A 19,479-nucleotide genomic window follows, 5' to 3' on the forward strand; every position below is an offset into this window, starting at 1 on the left:
TTGTAACGTTGTTGCTTTAATTTGCTATGAAAGTGGTGCTGATAGACAATAAAAGCGGTTTAAAAGCTGTGAGCTGTCTGGGGAAGTTAAACTTGCATTACTGCGCAACTGTTTCACCAGGTATCCAGTCTAGCTTACCAAATTCCCAACCAGACTAACATTAATTATAATCTTTTAATAGTCATACGACAACCGGTGAGAATTTAAATAAAAAGAAATAAATCAGTTTATGTTTGGAAATTTATTTTAACATTGATCATTGAAATTTCAGCATATTAAACTTGATTCATAACTAAACTGGTGCCTTATTTAGGATTGTGAAAATGTGAGTTTGTAATCTTACGGAACACATCAAATATGGAGCCAAGATTGGGAGACTGCATACAACACTGCATTCAATAAAATAACACACAAAGAACGTTGAAACATATGCAAGAGGAAATTAACCGCAACCAACCGATTCAATTTTCACCCAAAGAAGTTACGTTCGTAGCGCAATCCTGTCCGTCATGAAATTACCACACACTGGTATACTAAATTCATACTAACTCTCTGTGAAATCTTCCCGAAAAGAATAGCTGAGGGCTACTTTGATGATTACACCACATGCTTCACGTGGTCAACTTGGTTTACACAAAGGGTGTAACTCCAAAAAATTTTGAGAATTAAAATAAATTACATCGAAACGCAATTTACTAAATAAAAAAATCGAACTGGTTGCTATCGTCTTATTATTAATCTGATGGGTCAAACAACTGGATAAGCACTTGGTACTGGTCTCACAAAGTACACCCCACGTGGGTTGAACATAAAGAAAAGTTGCTATATTGAAAAATATTGTCAAGACGAGATGTTATAATCTCACGCACATTCGCATTTAAGGTTGATGATCGTAGTTAGAGTTACTGATCAACACGTGGTTCCACTTTACTCACAAAGTAGTGACAGAGCAACTACTGGAAGATATTCTGAACTTCACACTCGAAATACACTGAGTTGCAATTTAAGATAACATTAGATATTTTAGAGCTAAACCCGAAATAAAGGTGATTAAATTTTCAGTTAGGCTGAACTTAAGAAATCCATTGTCCTACGGACTTAGCAGAGACGCGCTTAGCCGGTGATCTTACCACTTCAGACGCTCGCCGTGGACTGACTGCCCTGGGCCCCTACCGAAGGTGCTTCACAAATACAAACGGAAGCGACCCTATATCAACATGACAAGGGACGGACAGGACCATACTAAGAATAGAAACCTCTTTGCTTCTAGAAAGCGTAGCTACGTGTTTCGACGTTGGTCCTACTGTTCTCTAGCAGACAGGCTTGTCTGCTACCATCAAGCATGCAACTAGAAATACATTTGCTCTTTCATTCATTCTTTCACACAGAAGGGAAGGGGGATGACAGTATCTTATCATATACAGTATATAAAAGAAAGCGAATGTAGGTTCCGTATGAGACTGTGTGGCATGAATTACATATAAACTGTGTTTCAAAGTGTAGTAGTGTGACAGATCGTTCTTGTTTATGTGTAAAAGTAACACGTTTCACTGCTCAGTCTCCTCCCAGATAGTCAGAAACACCACAGTAAATTTAGAAGAGGAATTTATGCCATGAATGACAACAGATTTAAGAAATTAACATGAAAGGAATCCAATAGAGGCCTTTCAACCTCGCTTCTAGTTCTTTCACTATGTTACTATCCTGTGAGAATATGCATCTTAAGTACTTGAAAGCGTCCACCTGTTCAAACTTTGTTCCTCCTATTTGGCACTCAATCCGTTTATATCTCTTTACCACTAACATTACTTTCGTTTTGGAGATGCTAACTTCATACCATAGTCCTTACATTTCTGATCTAGCTCTGAAGTATTAGTTTGAAAACTTTCAATCGAATCTGCCATCACAACTAAGTCATCCGCATATGCGAGACTGCTTATTTTGTGTTCACATATCTTACTCTCACCCAGCCAGTCTATTGTTTTCAACATATGATCTATAAATAATATGAAGAACAGTGGAGACAGGTCGCAGCCTCGACTTACCCCTGAAACTACTCTGAACCATGAACTCAATTTACTGTCAACTCTAACTGCTGCCTGACTATCTATGTAAAGACCTTTAATTGCTTGCAAAAGTTTGCCTCCTATTCCATAATCTCGTAGAACAGACAATAACTTCCTCCTAGGAACCCGGTCATATGTATTTTCTAGATCTATAGAGCTGTAACAGTTCTGTCACTAAATGTAACTGGGTTTTCTCTTTTGATGCTAGTCAATTGTCAGGATGAGCATTACTGCAAAGGGCATTTGACTCTAAAGCATAATATCAGGGAGAAAATACTAAATAAATTAATTTTTCTCTCTTAACAACATGTGGGCAGGGTGGGTTCTTCCTTGGCTCGGGTATGAGGTAGAATGAAACAGCATTTTTACATAAGATAACTTTTATTGCAAGTTTCGTACAACTGTTTCCTTACTCGATGTTCTGGCACGGAGAACGGCAGCTGTGTTGTTTGCGAAACCTTCTGCTGCGGCAGCGGCGTCTGATTACGCGTGGCAGTGTGTCTCTCGTGTCGCCGTCTCGCCCAGTTGACTGGAGAAGCGCAGCGCGAGGTGGCCCGTTTAATTATTGCGAGCATCGGATGGTGATACCTTGGATGTGGCGTCCCAGTGCTTCTCTTCTCTATGCGGCCGCGTGTGTTGTGCGTCGGCCAGCGGAGCGGCGCGGCGGCGGAAGGCCAGTGTCCCGGACTCGAACAACGGACTCCTGCTTGCCAGTCTTCGACTGTCAGATCTTCATCCCAGCTCACAGGTGACTGCTGATGTGAGGCCGTCTCCTTCCCGTCCTCACGAGTCACCCGAGTATGTAAAAATCAGTCCTCAAATACCTTTTAACTTCTGTCTTCTGGCGCCGAGGCTGCTGCTTGCTATTCCATTACAGCGGCGGACTTGGTGCGTCTGTGTATGATGTAGTCTCTTCTTGCATGACGGTCCTCAGCACCGAAACTGACTGAAAACTACTGCTACTCTTGTCGGGCGCAGTGCGTCTCGCGTATTTATTCACTTCAGTTCACTGGAGGTGAACGACTTCACGGTTATTGCCTCCTCTGTCAAGTTGAAAAGCTTCTCGAAGAATCTTCTTAACGTCGGTCATTGGCTCTTGGAATGTAGGCGAGGGCCTGTGATCACATGTGACAATTGAGAAACACGTGAGCCGGTCGGGCGATGCCCTGACGGCTGAATCGACAGCTTCCGCTTATGTGGGGAGGGCGATGACTTCTGCTGAACGTGCTGACTTCATGTTCATTGGCTCTTCTGTCACTGCTGCTCTGCTCGCTGTTTGTCCGTGTGTAACTCTTCTAAACTAAACTAAGTTTTTCATTTATTTTCCAATTTCTACTTTACTTCACATTGCTTTCACTAATTTATTTACCTATCTTAAGTACCACTCAACACTTGCTATGTGTCGCTCTTGTGTAAGTAGTGCAGTTGTCTAGCAGCCTTCTTCTGAAATTGTAGAGGTTTTTTTCAATAACCTTTTACATTTTGGATGTATTTCATTTCACAATCTATAACGATAAAAGTGCACGAAAATCCGAGGAGTGCGTTGGAAATTACAGCAACAATTCCATCAAGGCTTCGCTGTGGTCATAGTTTTACCTGCGTACTGCTGCGTGGGCTGCTGCGGTGTCAGGGAGCTCATACCACACGAACATGGAGACGGAAACACCGGCCCCTCCTTCATGAAGACGGCTGCACAACACTTGTCGTCTCTAACACAGTCCGTATACAAGTGGACTCTTGTAGTACCCTGAAAGTCAGTGGTCTGTTTGTCAGCAGTTGGATTCTGTGAATCTGTTGCCCTAGCACTTCACAAGCTAACAACACAACTGGAGATGCACAGGCGCTCTTTCCACAGGAACAACAAAGGAATTTGTCTCTGTTAAGTTTCCTAGAGAGGTCGATATCGCACGATATTTCTGTCTTCTTTAGCCTCGCTCAAACTTCCTGTCCCAAGGAGTGACCTTTGTATAAAATTTTTGTATCACTGGAAATTTCATTACTTTGCCTACGCCCATCAGCACTAACGCCGCGTAGCATGTTTTGTATTAAAAAAAACCTAGTGATCTAGCCTAATTGAAAAGTCCCGATTCTCTATGTTAAACGCCGACGAACGAAGCGGCACACTTAATAAAAGTTTAATCACACATTATCATAAGTGGTACGTAATGCTTCCCGGACTAGATACAAGCCAAGACTGACTTCCTATCCACAAAACTTGAAACTTAACTTCCTAAAAGCCTTGGTGACATCTTCGACTGTTTGTGAGCCGACAGTACGCCAGAAATAGTGCTATAAAACTTTTACTTTTGAGACAATTAATCACAAGAGAAATACAGGAAACATGTTAGGAGATTGAAAGACGGGCACTTCATTCGCCATTCAGTGCTCGCATTTCGTGTTTCTAATCCACGCATTCTGGTATTCGGTAAAATAATAATTCAGGTAATATTAATAATTTCTAGGGGTTGGCTGATTTATTTGACGATTTTGCAGCCTGTGTCACACTGATCTGTGAGAGGAGCTTGGCGCCAGCAATTTTCTTTATTTATGCGCGAGGGCAGCAGTCTTCCTAGCAGCCATGATGGCTCCCCGTTTCCTATCCTTTTTCCGATCGCCAGGGTAGCACGTGGTGGCGTTTGAAAGTTCAGTAGTGGCCAATGTTCCTCCTGTTCTCAGTTCCCCAACCTGCCTTACCAACCTTGTAACTGATATTTCTTCTCAATTTTTCGTCGCGAGCTCGCCTCCCTGTGAAATTCCGGCCCTATGATTGGCCAGTTCAGGTGCGCGCCCGTTTTTCGCGGGCGGGTGACAACGTTCCTCCGCGGATGGATAGTGGACAAAGGTGCAGTAGCGGCAGTTGTAGTGTGACCGCGCCGGAGACCGGAGGTGCCGCTTCCAGGAGATGAAGTTCGCTAAGCATGAGCGCCGACGTGCCCTGTAGATCGCGCCCTGCGGCCCAGAGGGGGACCTGATAGGTCATTGTGAATAGTTTCGCATCTTGCGGGTTTTATTGCTTTAATACGGAAGGCTACCGAGCGATTCACGCAAAGTAGCGTCTTCTTAGTCTTGGCTAATTCCTGGTGGTCGTCGTTGCACGCCTGCAACCCCTTCCTTTAGTAAATGGGATTCTGTCTGATAATACGGCGATCGTTACTAAAATTCCTTTCCTCCTGCTATCATGGCGTGTTATGAACGTACGTTAGAGCAGGCTGCTGAACTCGAATCTTTCTTCCCCCCACCCCAATTTGGTTGTATTATTGTTCGATTCTCAACTGTTTAATAAATGAGTCCGTAAATCTTACTTTCTCTCTCTTTCCTTACGTCAACTCACCCCTAGTGTAACAGAATAATGCGGAACTATAACGGTTGCTATAAGGTCGTGCAGGTCTCGCGCCACTAACGATAGTATAAAGATTCCATATCGCGCGCCTGGCACGACCATTGCACGCATGGCACCGGGAACAGTAGTAATCATGTTCAACTATTCCCCATCGATAAACTGGGAAGTGTTCGCGGCTCAGTGTGAGTACGTGAGCACTAAATCCACTTGATGTGGTGGAAGTAGTGGCCTCTGTTTTGCCTTGCTCGTTTAGGCAAACAATATAAAAAAAAATCACAGCCCCTACTGCAAGGAATAGTAACTTGAAAAAAAAAAGAAAAAACGAGCCACCGCTTTTAAGATTTATTCCTTCGTCCATATCAGAGGCTGTTCCCTATTTTGTTTAACATTTGTTAGCAAGGTATTTGATTCTCGTGATCAAACTCTGCGAGTGTATTCTGCCGTCTCCTTACTGGCTTCAGCGATTACCATTGCCCTCGCTCCGCTATGCTCTGTTGCAACAGATGACGTCCGTGCATATGCACAAAAAGAAATCGTCACTTGCTACGCCTCGGCTGCAAATCTGGTCGCGTTCCGTAGCACAAAGACTTAAATACCCAATTGTAATCTAATATTATTCGAAATAAAATGAATAAAAAGCGCACATAATTTGTTCCTTATACTACTGAATTCCTTCCCGCGAAATATGCATACAGATCAGAAAGCTGTTGTTACTCCTCGATGTTCATTTAACTCTGACCACACTACTATCTTCCCTTCTCCCACTTGTCACCATAGTCTTAGGGCGAACTGCTGTACATCTAATCTTATCTGTACTGTCTTTATTTATACAGGGTGGTCCATTGATAGGGACCGGGCCAAATATCTCACGAAATAAGCATCAAACGAAAAAACTACAAAGAACGAAACTCGTCTAGCTTGAAGGGGGAAACCAGATGGCGCTATGGTTGGCCCGCTAGATGGCGCTGCCGTAGGTCAAACGGATATCAACTGCGTTTTTCTAAATAAGAACCCCCATTTTTATTACATATTCGTGTAGTACGTAAAGAAATACGAATGTTTTAGTTGGACCATTATTTTCACTTTGTGATAGATGGCGCTGTAATAATCACAAACGTATAACTACGTGGTATCACGTAACATTCCGCCAGTGCGGACGGTATTTGCTTCGTGACACATTACCCGTGTTGAAATGGACCGTTTACCAATTGCGGAAATGGTCGATTTCGTGTTGATGTATGGCTATTGTGATCAAAATGCACAACGGGCGTGTGCTGTGTATGCTGCTCGGTATCCTGAACGACATCATCCAAGTGTCCGGACTGCTCGCTGGATGTTTAAATTATTTAAGGAAACATGAAGTGTTCAGCCACATGTGAAACGTCAATCACGACCTGCAACAAATGACGATGCCCCAGGTAGGTGTTTTAGCTGCTGTCGCGGCTAATCCGCACATCAGTATCAGACAACATGCGCGAGAATCGGGAATCTCAAAAACGTCGGTGTTTAGTATGCTACATCAACGTCGATTGCACCCATACCATATTTCTATGCACCAGGAATTGCATGGCGACGATTTTGAACGTCGTGTAAGGTTCTGCCACTGGGCACAAGAGAAATTACGGAACGATGACAGATTTTTTGTACGCGTTCTATTTAGCGACGAAATGTCATTCACCAACAGCGGTAACGTAAACCGGCATAATATGCACTATTAGGTAACGGAAAATCCACGATGGCTGCGAAAAGTGGAACATCAGCGACCTTGGCGTGAATGTATGGTGCGGCATTATGCGAGGAAGGATAATTGGCCCCCATTTTATCGATGGCAATCTAAATGGTGCAATGTATGCTGATTTCCTACGTAATGTTCTCCTGATGTTACTAGAAGATGTTTCACTGCATGACAGAATGACGATGTACTTCCAACATGATGCATGTCCGGCACACAGCTCGCGTGCGGTTGAAGCAGTATTAGATAGCACATTTCATGACAGGTGGATTGGTCGTCGAAGCACCATACCATGGCCCGCACGTTCACCGGATGTGACGTCCCCGGATTTCTTTCTGTGGGAAAAGTTGAAGGATATTTGCCATCGTGATCCACCGACAACGCCTGACAACATGTGTTAGCGCATTATCAATGCATGTGCGAACATTACGGAAGGCGGACTATTCGCTGTTGAGAGGAATGTCGTTACACGTATTGCCAAGTGCATTGAGGCTGATGGACACCATTTTGAGCAATTATTACATTGATGTTGCATTTACAAGTAATCACGCTATAACAGATTGTGTTCTCAGAAATGATAAGTTCACAAAGATACATGTATCACATTGGAACAACCGAAATAAAATGTTCAAACGTACCTACGTTCTGCATTTTAATTTAAAAAACCTACCTGTTACCAACTGTTCTGAAACTGTGAGCCATATGTTTGTGACTATTACAGCGCCGTCTATCACAAAGCGAAAATAATGGTCCAACTAAAACATTCATATTTCTTTACGTACTACACGAATATGTAATAAAAATGGAGGTTCCTATTTAAAAAATCGCAGTTGATATTTGTTTGACCTATGGCAGCGCCATCTAGCGGACCAAACATAGCGCCATCTGGTTTCCCCCTTCAAGCTAGACAAGTTTCGTTCTTTGTAGTTTTTTCGTTTGACGCTTATTTCGTAAGAAGTTTGGACCGGTCACAATCTATGGACCACCCTGTATACACTAATAATTAGCACTGCACATACAAAAAGCTTTAGTCTACAGGCTGTAAAACTAAGACTTTATTCTACTGCTTTGTTCACAGAGAGATTTCCTGCCAGTCATAACAATCCGTCAGCAGTTGACGATGCGGATATACAGCTGAAATATTTTTCGTAGCTTTGGATATGAAGTGTCGTTGTTGTAATTCCAGGCTTATAATGAATGCTATTTAATCCATAGAAAACGATATTTAAGATGAAGAAGTATGCATATTAGAGCCCATGTTTAGTAGGCGCTTTTGCTCCGAATGATCGCTCATGCCATATCCCTGAACGTTGACCACTGCTCCTGGGACACGCTGCATAGAAAGGAGAGAAAGAGTTGCGTAGTTCGTTGAAAAAACGTTCTTCAAATTTTCTAGGTACTTTTTCTCGATGTGTCCTGCATTCCTCTTTGACTTTCTGCCAGTTAAAATTTTTAACATAATCATCTTGAGGTTGAAGCTCTTCTGTCCGTGTTTTCTTACAAACATTTTTGTCTTTGGAGAGGGTCCGCCTTGAACAAAATATAATTTTTATATTTTCTTTTATTTCACAGATATGTTTTGCTGAACTTTCAGAATCATCAGTGGGCTTTGTTATCTTTCTTGTTACAACGTGCTGTGTTTTTATTTTTTATTGCAGTTGTTTTCTTTCACGGTTCGTCAGTTTTTCTGGTTTCCGCATTTTCTTCACTGTGAAGAGCTGCACTAAGTAACTTTCACTCTCTTTGTCTGCAAACTACACTGCACTAAGTAGTTTTCACTGTCACTGTTTATGAACTTCAGTGAAAGTAAATGTTACTTAGCCCTTGTCTTCACAGTGAAGATAATGGGGAAACAAGAAAAAAGTACCAATTCTGAAAGAAAAAAATTGCAATAAAGCAAACATAAAAATCCGGGAGAACCACATCACGTGATGACGAAAAAGATGATAAAAGGCTAATGATGATGCTGAAACCTCAGAGAAACATCTCTGGGTAATAAACGAAAAGATAAAAATTCTGTTTTTCTCGAGGCGAACCCTCTCGAAAACCCAATCTACACTCCTGGAAATTGAAATAAGAACACCGTGAATTCATTGTCCCGGGAAGGGGAAACTTTATTGACACATTCCTGGGGTCAGATACATCACATGATCACACTGACAGAACCACAGGCACATAGACACAGGCAACAGAGCTTGCACAATGTCGGCACTAGTACAGTGTATATCCACCTTTCGCAGCAATGCAGGCTGCTATTCTCCCATGGAGACGATCGTAGAGATGCTGGATGTAGTCCTATGGAATGGCTTGCCATGCCATTTCCACCTGGCGCCTCAGTTGGACCAGCGTTCGTGCTGGACGTGCAGACCGCGTGAGACGACGCTTCATCCAGTCCCAAACATGCTCAATGGGGGACAGATCCGGAGATCTTGCTGGTCAGAGTAGTCGACTTACACCTTCTAGAGAACGTTGGGTGGCACGGGATACATGCGGACGTGCATTGTCCTGTTCGAACAACAAGTTCCCTTGCCGGTCTAGGAATGGTAGAACGATGGGTTCGATGACGGTTTGGATGTACCGTGCACTATTCAGTGTCCCCTCGACGATCACCAGTGGTGTACGGCCAGTGTAGGAGATCGCTCCCCACGCCATGATGCCGGGTGTTGGCCCTGTGTGCCTCGGTCGTATGCAGTCCTGATTGTGGCGCTCACCTGCACGGCGCCAAACACGCATACGACCATCATTGGCACCAAGGCAGAAGCGACTCTCATCGCTGAAGACGACACGTCTCCATTCGTCCCTCCATTCACGCCTGTCGCGACACCACTGGAGGCGCGCTGCACGATGTTGGGGCGTGAGCGGAAGACGGCCTAACGGTGTGCGGGACCGTAGCCCAGCTTCATGGAGACGGTTGCGAATGGTCCTCGCCGATACCCCAGGAGCAACAGTGTCCCTAATTTGTTGGGAAGTGGCGGTGCGGTCCCCTACGGCACTGCGTAGGATCCTACGGTCTTGGCGTGCATCCGTGCGTCGCTGCGGTCCGGTCCCAGGTCGACGGGCACGTGCACCTTCCGCCGACCACTGGCGACAACATCGATGTACTGTGGAGACCTCACGCCCCACGTGTTGAGCAATTCGGCGGTACGTCCACCCGGCCTCCCGCATGCCCACTATACGCCCTCGCTCAAAGTCCGTCAACTGCACATACGGTTCACGTCCACGCTGTCGCGGCATGCTACCAGTGTTAAAGACTGCGATGGAGCTCCGTATGCCACGGCAAACTGGCTGACACTGACGGCGGCGGTGCACAAATGCTGCGCAGCTAGCGCCATTCGACGGCCAACACCGCGGTTCCTGGTGTGTCCGCTGTGCCGTGCGTGTGATCATTTCTTGTACAGCCCTCGCGCAGTGTCCGGAGCAAGTATGGTGGGTCTGACACACCGGTGTCAATGTGTTCTTTTTTCCATTTCCAGGAGTGTATTTTCCAACTTATCTGTATTCTTTATCGGCATTAAAACAAACCTTTGGCCATCCGCACTGCCCTTCTTTATATACGATCACTGTCTTCTATAATTCCATTTTATAATGGTTCTCTATCAATGAATCGTAGCCTGTCATTTACCTTACCAATAAAAGAGTCTATGTGGTCTTTGCACACTGTTTTTCAACACCTCGCTATTCACAGATATTTCCATGACGTGAACGAATCTGATTGTGACTCACTAATCATGTGGTAATAGTGTACCACGCTTTCACGTTTAGCATATTACCCTGCCTTACATTTCTCTACTTTCATATATATCTACGTAACTATACTGCAATTCACACTTAGGTGTTTGGCAGAGGGCTCATAGACATAGTTCGAGATTACTTCTTGAGCGTTCCGCTCTACAATTGGACGTTGACAAACTCATCGAATAGGTCATTTCCGTTTTATTACGGCGGTCATTTCTCCCATTGTCGATATGAGTTAGCAAAATGTTTTCGCATCACGAGGAGAAAGTTAATAACTGAAATTTCGTGAAAAGATCTCGAATCAATGTAACACCCTTTTGTTCTATTGATTGTCACCCCAACTCGCTTACCGTATCCGTGACACCCTCTCCCTTATTTCGGAGTAATACAAAACGAGCTGCCCCTCTTTGAACTTTCTCGATACCCTCCGTTAATCCTCTCTACTAAGGATCCCATACCGCGTAGCAAAACTCCACCAGAGGACGGATAAGACTAATTTAGGCGGGCTATTTAGCAGATTTGTTTTATCTTCGTAAGTTACCTGCCAATAAAATTTCTTCCCCTGTATCATTTTGTATTGATAGTTCCAGTTTGAGTTGTTCGTAAGTGTAATCCCAAGATATTGAATCATATGTTTTCAGTCGTTACTTAGTTGCTTCTACACTACTGGAAATTGAAATAAGAACACCGTGAATTCATTGTACCAGGAAGGGGAAACTTTATTGACACATTCCTGGGGTCAGATACATCACATGATCACACTGACAGAACCACAGGCACATAGACACAGGCAACAGAGCATGCACAATGTCGGCACTAGTACAGTGTATATCCACCTTTCGCAGCAATGCAGGCTGCTATTCTCCCATGGAGACGATCGTAGAGATGCTGGATGTAGTCCTGTGGAACGGCTTGCCATGCCATTTCCACCTGGCGCCTCAGTTGGACCAGCGTTCGTGCTGGACGTGCAGACCGCGTGAGACGACGCTTCATCTAGTCCCAAACATGCTCAATGGGGGACAGATCCGGAGATCTTGCTGGTCAGGGTAGTTGACTTACACCTTCTAGAAAACGTTGGGTGGCACGGGATACATGCGGACGTGCATTGTCCTGTTGGAACAGCAAGTTCCCTTGCCGGTCTAGGAATGGTAGAACGATGGGTTCGATGACGGTTTGGATGTACCGTGCACTATTCAGTGTCCCCTCGACGATCAACAGTGGTGTACGGCCAGTGTAGGAGATCGCTCCCCACACCATGATGCCGGGTGTTGGCCCTGTGTGCCTCGGTCGTATGCAGTCCTGAGTGTGGCGCTCACCTGCACGGCGCCAAACACGCATACGACCATCATTGGCACCAAGGCAGAAGCGACTCTCATCGCTGAAGACGACACGTCTCCATTCGTCCCTCCATTCACGCCTGTCGCGACACCACTGGAGGCGCGCTGCACGATGTTGGGGCGTGAGCGGAAGACGGCCTAACGGTGTGCGGGACCGTAGCCCAGCTTCATGGAGACGGTTGCGAATGGTCCTCGCCGATACCCCAGGAGCAACAGTGTCCCTAATTTTCTGGGAAGTGGCGGTGCGGTCCCCTACGGCACTGCGTAGGATCCTACGGTCTTGGCGTGCATCCGTGCGTCGCTGCGGTCCGGTCCCAGGTCGACGGGCACGTGCACCTTCCGCCGACCACTGGCGACAACATCGATGTACTGTGGAGACCTCACGCCCCACGTGTTGAGCAATTCGGCGGTACGTCCACCCGGCCTCCCGCATGCCCACTATACGCCCTCGCTCAAAGTCCGTCAACTGCACATACGGTTCACGTCCACGCTGTCGCGGCATGCTACCAGTGTTAAAGACTACGATGGAGCTCCGTATGCCACGGCAAACTGGCTGACACTGACGGCGGCGGTGCACAAATGCTGCGCAGCTAGCGCCATTCGACGGCCAACACCGCGGTTCCTGGTGTGTCCGCTGTGCCGTGCGTGTGATCATTGCTTGTACATCCCTCTCGCAGTGTCCGGTGCAAGTATGGTGGGTCTGACACACCGGTGTCAATGTGTTCTTTTTTCCATTTCCAGGAGTGTATATTCTTAGAGTTATGATCCACACGTGCAACTAGATTTGTGTGGCTTGTATTATCAGCTAGCTGTCCGTCTTTACAACAGGTCAATAGTTTCCGAGACATTGAAAGGGTCCTATAGCCACCTTTCATTAGCCCGGTAGCCCATTTTCACTAGCATTTCTCTTTCTTTTCCTTGTTTCTCTTTTCTCATAATTCTCACAGTGGTGTGATTGAGTGAATGTCGTTGTGTATCACGATGCTGGACGGTGGCGTAGTCTGCTGCAGAAAGTCTGCGATAGTCATACAGATACACCAGCAGTTGTAGAGAATAGCCAACTCTCGTAGTGGTCAAGTGGGCAAAGAGGTTTGCACTACTTGTGTGAAATCCACCTGCGTTAGGTTGGTGGCGGAAATGGCATCTTTGGGTTTTCCGGGCCACGAGGAGCGTGGAGGAGGCTGGAGAAGAAAGCGGGAGGCAGTCTGCCGCCGGTACGAGAAGCGTCCACAGCTGTGCTCCAGTCGAAGAAGGGTGAGTTACACTGACCGCGTGGCGCGTCGTTACTTGGCGAGGGGAGAGCTGTTAGCTTTTGGTCTCGCTTTTCAGTTCTGAAAGATTGCTTTGCCTTGTCGCAGCAAGGAATGCAAAACTTTGGCAGGTTTTTCTTTTAGAAATTTTCTACAGCAGACTTGGATCCGCCGGAAGAGCGCCACACAAAGGAGTCGATAAGAAGTGAGCACTCGCTTCTGTATGAATGTCTGTTTGCCTTCAGCTGTGCCTGTATAAGCTATTATTTTCCTAAATATTAATAGATTTGCCTTCTCGTAAATTTTCCTTGCTTCGTGTGTCTTCCGTCTGTGGGGAGCCAACCACGTGGTTGAACATTACAGTTTGTTGGGCTACCGTCGTCACTAACTGTCCGATCTCATGTTTGTTTTATGGCGCAGTGGTTAGACACTGGACTCGCATTCGGGAGGACGACGGTTCAATCCCGCGTCCGGCCATCCTGATTTAGGTTTTCCGTGATTTCCCTAAATCATTCCAGGCAAATGCCGGGATGGTTCCTCTGAAAGGGCACGGCCGACTTCCTTCCCCATCCTTCCCTAATCCGATGAGACCGATGACCACGCTGTCTGGTCTCCTTCCCCAAAACCAACCAACCAACCAACCATGTTTGTTTTAAAGAATATTAACTGTTCATGATTGTGTGGTGTGATACTGTTGCAACTTATCCACGATACCTAGAAATTGCGTCTCCACAAACCACGTGGTCACGCGGGTGTACTGCGAAACGTGTACCGTTTCACGAGTTATTGAGATCAGTTATCAGGCAACAGTAGTTGTATGAATGATTCACACCAATGATTTTAGGTGTAGATTATAACGGTGAATGTATCGATGCTTTTCTTTAATGTTTTAGGAATTAATGTTATCAGGAATTGTGTACTTGCCTCACATCCATGTCTTAGGAATAAATGATTTTATCTACAACTTTCTCTTGCGTTCCGAGGTTAAGTTTTTGCACCTAAGCCACTCACCTCGTAGCTTTCCCGTTAGCACATCCAACGCGTTTCCTTACTCACAAGTTCAGTGATTAGTTTCCCCTTTTATTTTAAAACAAATGCTTTAGATTAAGTCTTATTTTCAGGTGTGTTTCTGGGAGCTGATCTTATGCACTGTGTTGATGCGTTTTATATTTTTTATTTTAAATGTTTGATTCTCGTCAACAGTGCACGGGCAATACTATTAATTACATCGCATCCCCCATGAGCGATATCACGACCTATACATTTTTATGAGTTTTTGGACTGTGATCAAATTAATTTATTTTCCGACTCGGCCAAACCTTTGATTAGTTGTATGGTTAGAGTCGGTGGCGACCCTAATCTTAACGTAATAACCCGTAGAAACAGGTTACTTACAACATAATGGAATATTAATGCAGCTCTTACCATATGGAATATTCTCAAACGTAACTGCATCACTAGCAAATATTCTGAGGTTGCAAATAACGCTATCCATTGAGTCATTAACGCATAATATGAGAACTAAGGTATTATTAAAAACTGTCTCTGTTTAGTCAATTTGGTTTCTACCTCTGAGTCAATTTCCTAACGACGCTCTCTTCTGCCACAAGGAGCAAGAAATGGCCTTCGACTCCAGAGACTGCAATAAATCGCCTGCGGCCAAACAGACGGTGGGAAGGAACCGTACGTTCCGGGAGCTCTCTACGGCAAGCAGAAAATGAGACGCGCCGGAGGAAAAAAATGTGAGAATTATTACAGTCGCTACGGAGCCAGCAGCCGCCACTGGGCGATGCGCCTCATCGAACGCGCCTAATATCGATATATCACGTCGACGCTAGAAGTCGACCCCGGTAACAAGGCGGCGCGCTCCTTCCCTTCCCGTGGGCCCTGCGCCTCGTAATTCCTCCAGTTCTCATATCCGCCGATCGTTTCGCCGGTGGTGGAATAACGCCCTGGGGGCTGTACTACCTCGCCAAGTATGCTGTCTCGCTCCCCCTCTCACAGACGTCATATTTTGCTTCATCCGGGTCACATCTCCGCATGGAATTCCAAGGCGCTACTCGCTTCCTTAACTCGCCTAATGAATGGTCTCTCAGGGATACCTTTCAATCGCAATCGAGTCATAAATTCCACAGAATATTCCTCGAGAGAACTGCAAAAGTGGAACGACCGTGTTACTCGCGCCAACGCTTGCGGGCGCAGACCAAGCGAATTTCTCTCCGGTCTTCGATCCAAATTACGTAGGCAGGGATTGTTGTTATTTGGTGTACACCTACTTGTTTGTCTATTTCTTATTTGAAAGACGGATACCATTCAGGACTGCAGTCCATCATTACGGGTCTGCGTGATGCGTACACCCGTGGATATCGGCAGTAACACCGACTTTGCGGATAAAGAAGCCTGTGCCGATGTAGTGTTGTTATTGTTTTGGTGGTTGTGGTCTTCACTCCTCTCCACGCTAATCTGTCCTGGGCAAGTTTCTTCATCTCTGCATAGCTACTGCAACCTACAATTACTTGATTTCAGAACTCAAGCCTTGGAATCCCTCTACTATTTTTACCGACCAAATTTCCATTATGAAATAGGCGATTCTTCGATACCTCGGTATGTATCCTTACCAAATGGGTGGTTCCTTGATGCCTCAGGATGTGTCCCATTAACCGACCCCTTCTTTTTTTTCCCAATTCGATGTACTGATCCAATCTTCAACATTCTCTTGCAGCACCACATTTAAAAAAGCTTCCGTTCTCGTTCTGTCTGAACCGTTTATCTACCACGTTTCACTTTCGTAGGAGGCTACATGTGCTATGTATCATGTGGGTAGTGGTACCAGATCATTCTAGTGATATTAATCGTCTAATGAAATCAGTTTATTGTGTCCTAACCAACGGAAAATGAGTGCACACATAACAGAGGTGTTCAGTTGTGCACTATGCCCTTATGAAATGCTTTAATCAACATACACTCTATGAACAATTAGTGAGTAAGATAAAAAACTCAGAATAAAGGAACCGGCCGCGGTGGCCGAGCGGTTTTAGGCGCTTCAGTCCGGAACCGCGCGACTGTTACGGTCACAGGTTCGAATCCTGCCCCGGGCATGGATGTGTGTGATGTCCTTAGATTAGTTAGGTTTAAGTAGTTCTAAGTTGTAATGGACTGATGACCGCAGATACTGTGCCTTAGTGCTCAGAGCCATTTGAACCATTTTGAACAGAATAAAGGAGAATTATTAAATAAGTGACATGTAGGAATAGTCCATCAGGAGAAAGATATACTCGGGCCCCAGTGATAACACACATTCTCAGATTTATGTACCTCAAAGAAAAATAATACTGAATGGTGTCTCCACGCAAAATAACATAATACACTGTCAAAAAAATATGAAATGACGTACCCAGCACAGCAAGCAGAGCTTACTGAGGCGGCGACGAGTGCACCAAAATCGTTAACCTGTACCAATTCCCAATACTCTATCAGTTCACTCAAGTTTAACTCACCAAAGCAAAGTTCAATAGCACTTGTTTGCCAGCACTCAACAATTCTGAATTCTGTGTGTTAAAAACTGCCGCTCGCCACAACGTTACTCGAGTAACTGTTTTACCTCATTAATTATCCGAAAGTCCAATCTAATTTTCAACATTCTCCTCTAGCAACACATATCTAAACCTTTCATTCTCTTCTTGTCTGAACTGTTTATCATTCACGTTTCACTAACCTACAAGCGTGTGCTTCAGAGAAATTTCCTTAAAAACAAAATCCTACGATTTAAATTCGAATTCGATGTTAACGAATTTTCGAAATGGTTTCCTTGAATTTGAAAGTCTGTCTTTTTATATTCTCTTTACTGCGGCCTTTGTTCATTGTTTTTCCGCCAAAATTACAAACGCAACTACAACTTTTAATGTCTCGGTTTCCTAACCTAATACCCACATTTTCATCCGATTTAATGCGACTACATACGATTGCCGTTGTTTTACTGTAAGTGCTACTCATCCTGTAGGCTGTGTTTCACACACTACCAGTTCCCTCTTACTGGTTTTTCCACTCCTTTACCGTAGCTCATAGTATTACAGTTTCATCTGAAAATCTCAAAAATTTCATTTCCTCTAACCGATCGTTAATTCCTTTTCTAAATTTATCCTTGGTTTAACTTCTTACTTGCTCATTGAACATACTGAATAATATCGTGAACACGTTACAATCCTATCTCATTCCTTTCTCCAACAGCCTACTCTTTTTGTCTTTTTGTCGTTCGACTCTTACAACAGCAGTCAGGTTTCTACAAAAGTTGTACATATACTTCCATCCCCTGTATCTTATCTCTGCTGTCTTCAGAATTTCAAAGAGTGTATTCCAAGCAATATTTTCGAAACAGCTTTCAAATAAGCGAATAGCAATAGACTTCTCAGATTTTCATCCGAATTATTTACAAGTTATATACGTTGTGAGTCCGTGACGATGTTACAGACCTCCAGGGATGAGGGAGAAGAGTAAATGTATCAGTTCTAGGTAAGCGACTCTGGTGCGGAAACGACCGAGACCAAAGTTATAAGCGAAAATCTTTCTTGATACCTATGACAGTGGAATATACACTCCTGGGAATTGAAATAAGAACACCGTGAATTCATTGTCCCAGGAAGGGGAAACTTTATTGACACATTCCTGGGGTCAGATACATCACATGATCACACTGACAGAACCACAGGCACATAGACACAGGCAACAGAGCATGCACAATGTCGGCACTAGTACAGTGTATATCCACCTTTCGCAGCAATGCAGGCTGCTATTCTCCCATGGAGACGATCGTAGAGATGCTGGATGTAGTCCTGTGGAGCGGCTTGCCATGCCATTTCCACCTGGCGCCTCAGTTGGACCAGCGTTCGTGCTGGACGTGCAGACCACGTGAGACGACGCTTCATCTAGTCCCAAACATGCTCAATGGGGGACAGATCCGGAGATCTTGCTGGCCAGGTTAGTTGACTTACACCTTCTAGAGCACGTTGGGTGGCACGGGATACATGCGGACGTGCATTGTCCTGTTGGAACAGCAAGTTCCCTTGCCGGTCTAGGAATGGTAGAACGATGGGTTCGATGACGGTTTGGATGTACCGTGCACTATTCAGTGTCCCCTCGACGATCACCAGTGGTGTACGGCCAGTGTAAGAGATCGCTCCCCACACCATGATGCCGGGTGTTGGCCCTGTGTGCCTCGGTCGTATGCAGTCCTGATTGTGGCGCTCACCTGCACGGCGCCAAACACGCATACGACCATCATTGGCACCAAGGCAGAAGCGACTCTCATCGCTGAAGACGACACGTCTCCATTCGTCCCTCCATTCACGCCTGTCGCGACACCACTGGAGGCGGGCTGCACGATGTTGGGGCCTGAGCGGAAGACGGCCTAACGGTGTGCGGGACCGTAGCCCAGCTTCATGGAGACGGTTGCGAATGGTCCTCGCCGATACCCCAGGAGCAACAGTGTCCCTAATTTGCTGGGAAGTGGCGGTGCGGTCCCCTACGGCACTGCGTAGGATCCTACGGTCTTGGCGTGCATCCGTGCGTCGCTGCGGTCCGGTCCCAGGTCGACGGGCACGTGCACCTTCCGCCGACCACTGGCGACAACATCGATGTACTGTGGAGACCTCACGCCCCACGTGTTGAGCAATTCGGCGGTACGTCCACCCGGCCTCCCGCATGCCCACTATACGCCCTCGCTCAAAGTCCGTCAACTGCACATACGGTTCACGTCCACGCTGTCGCGGCATGCTACCAGTGTTAAAGACTGCGATGGAGCTCCGTATGCCACGGCAAACTGGCTGACACTGACGGCGGCGGTGCACAAATGCTGCGCAGCTAGCGCCATTCGACGGCCAACACCGCGGGTCCTGGTGTGTCCGCTGTGCCGTGCGTGTGATCATTGCTTGTACAGCCCTCTCGCAGTGTCCAGAGCAAGTATGGTGGGTCTGACACACCGGTGTCAATGTGTACTTTTTTCCATTTCCAGGAGTGTATGTAC

Source organism: Schistocerca nitens, chromosome 9 (genome assembly GCF_023898315.1).
Source record: "Schistocerca nitens isolate TAMUIC-IGC-003100 chromosome 9, iqSchNite1.1, whole genome shotgun sequence".
Classification (NCBI taxonomy): Eukaryota; Metazoa; Arthropoda; class Insecta; order Orthoptera; family Acrididae; genus Schistocerca; species Schistocerca nitens.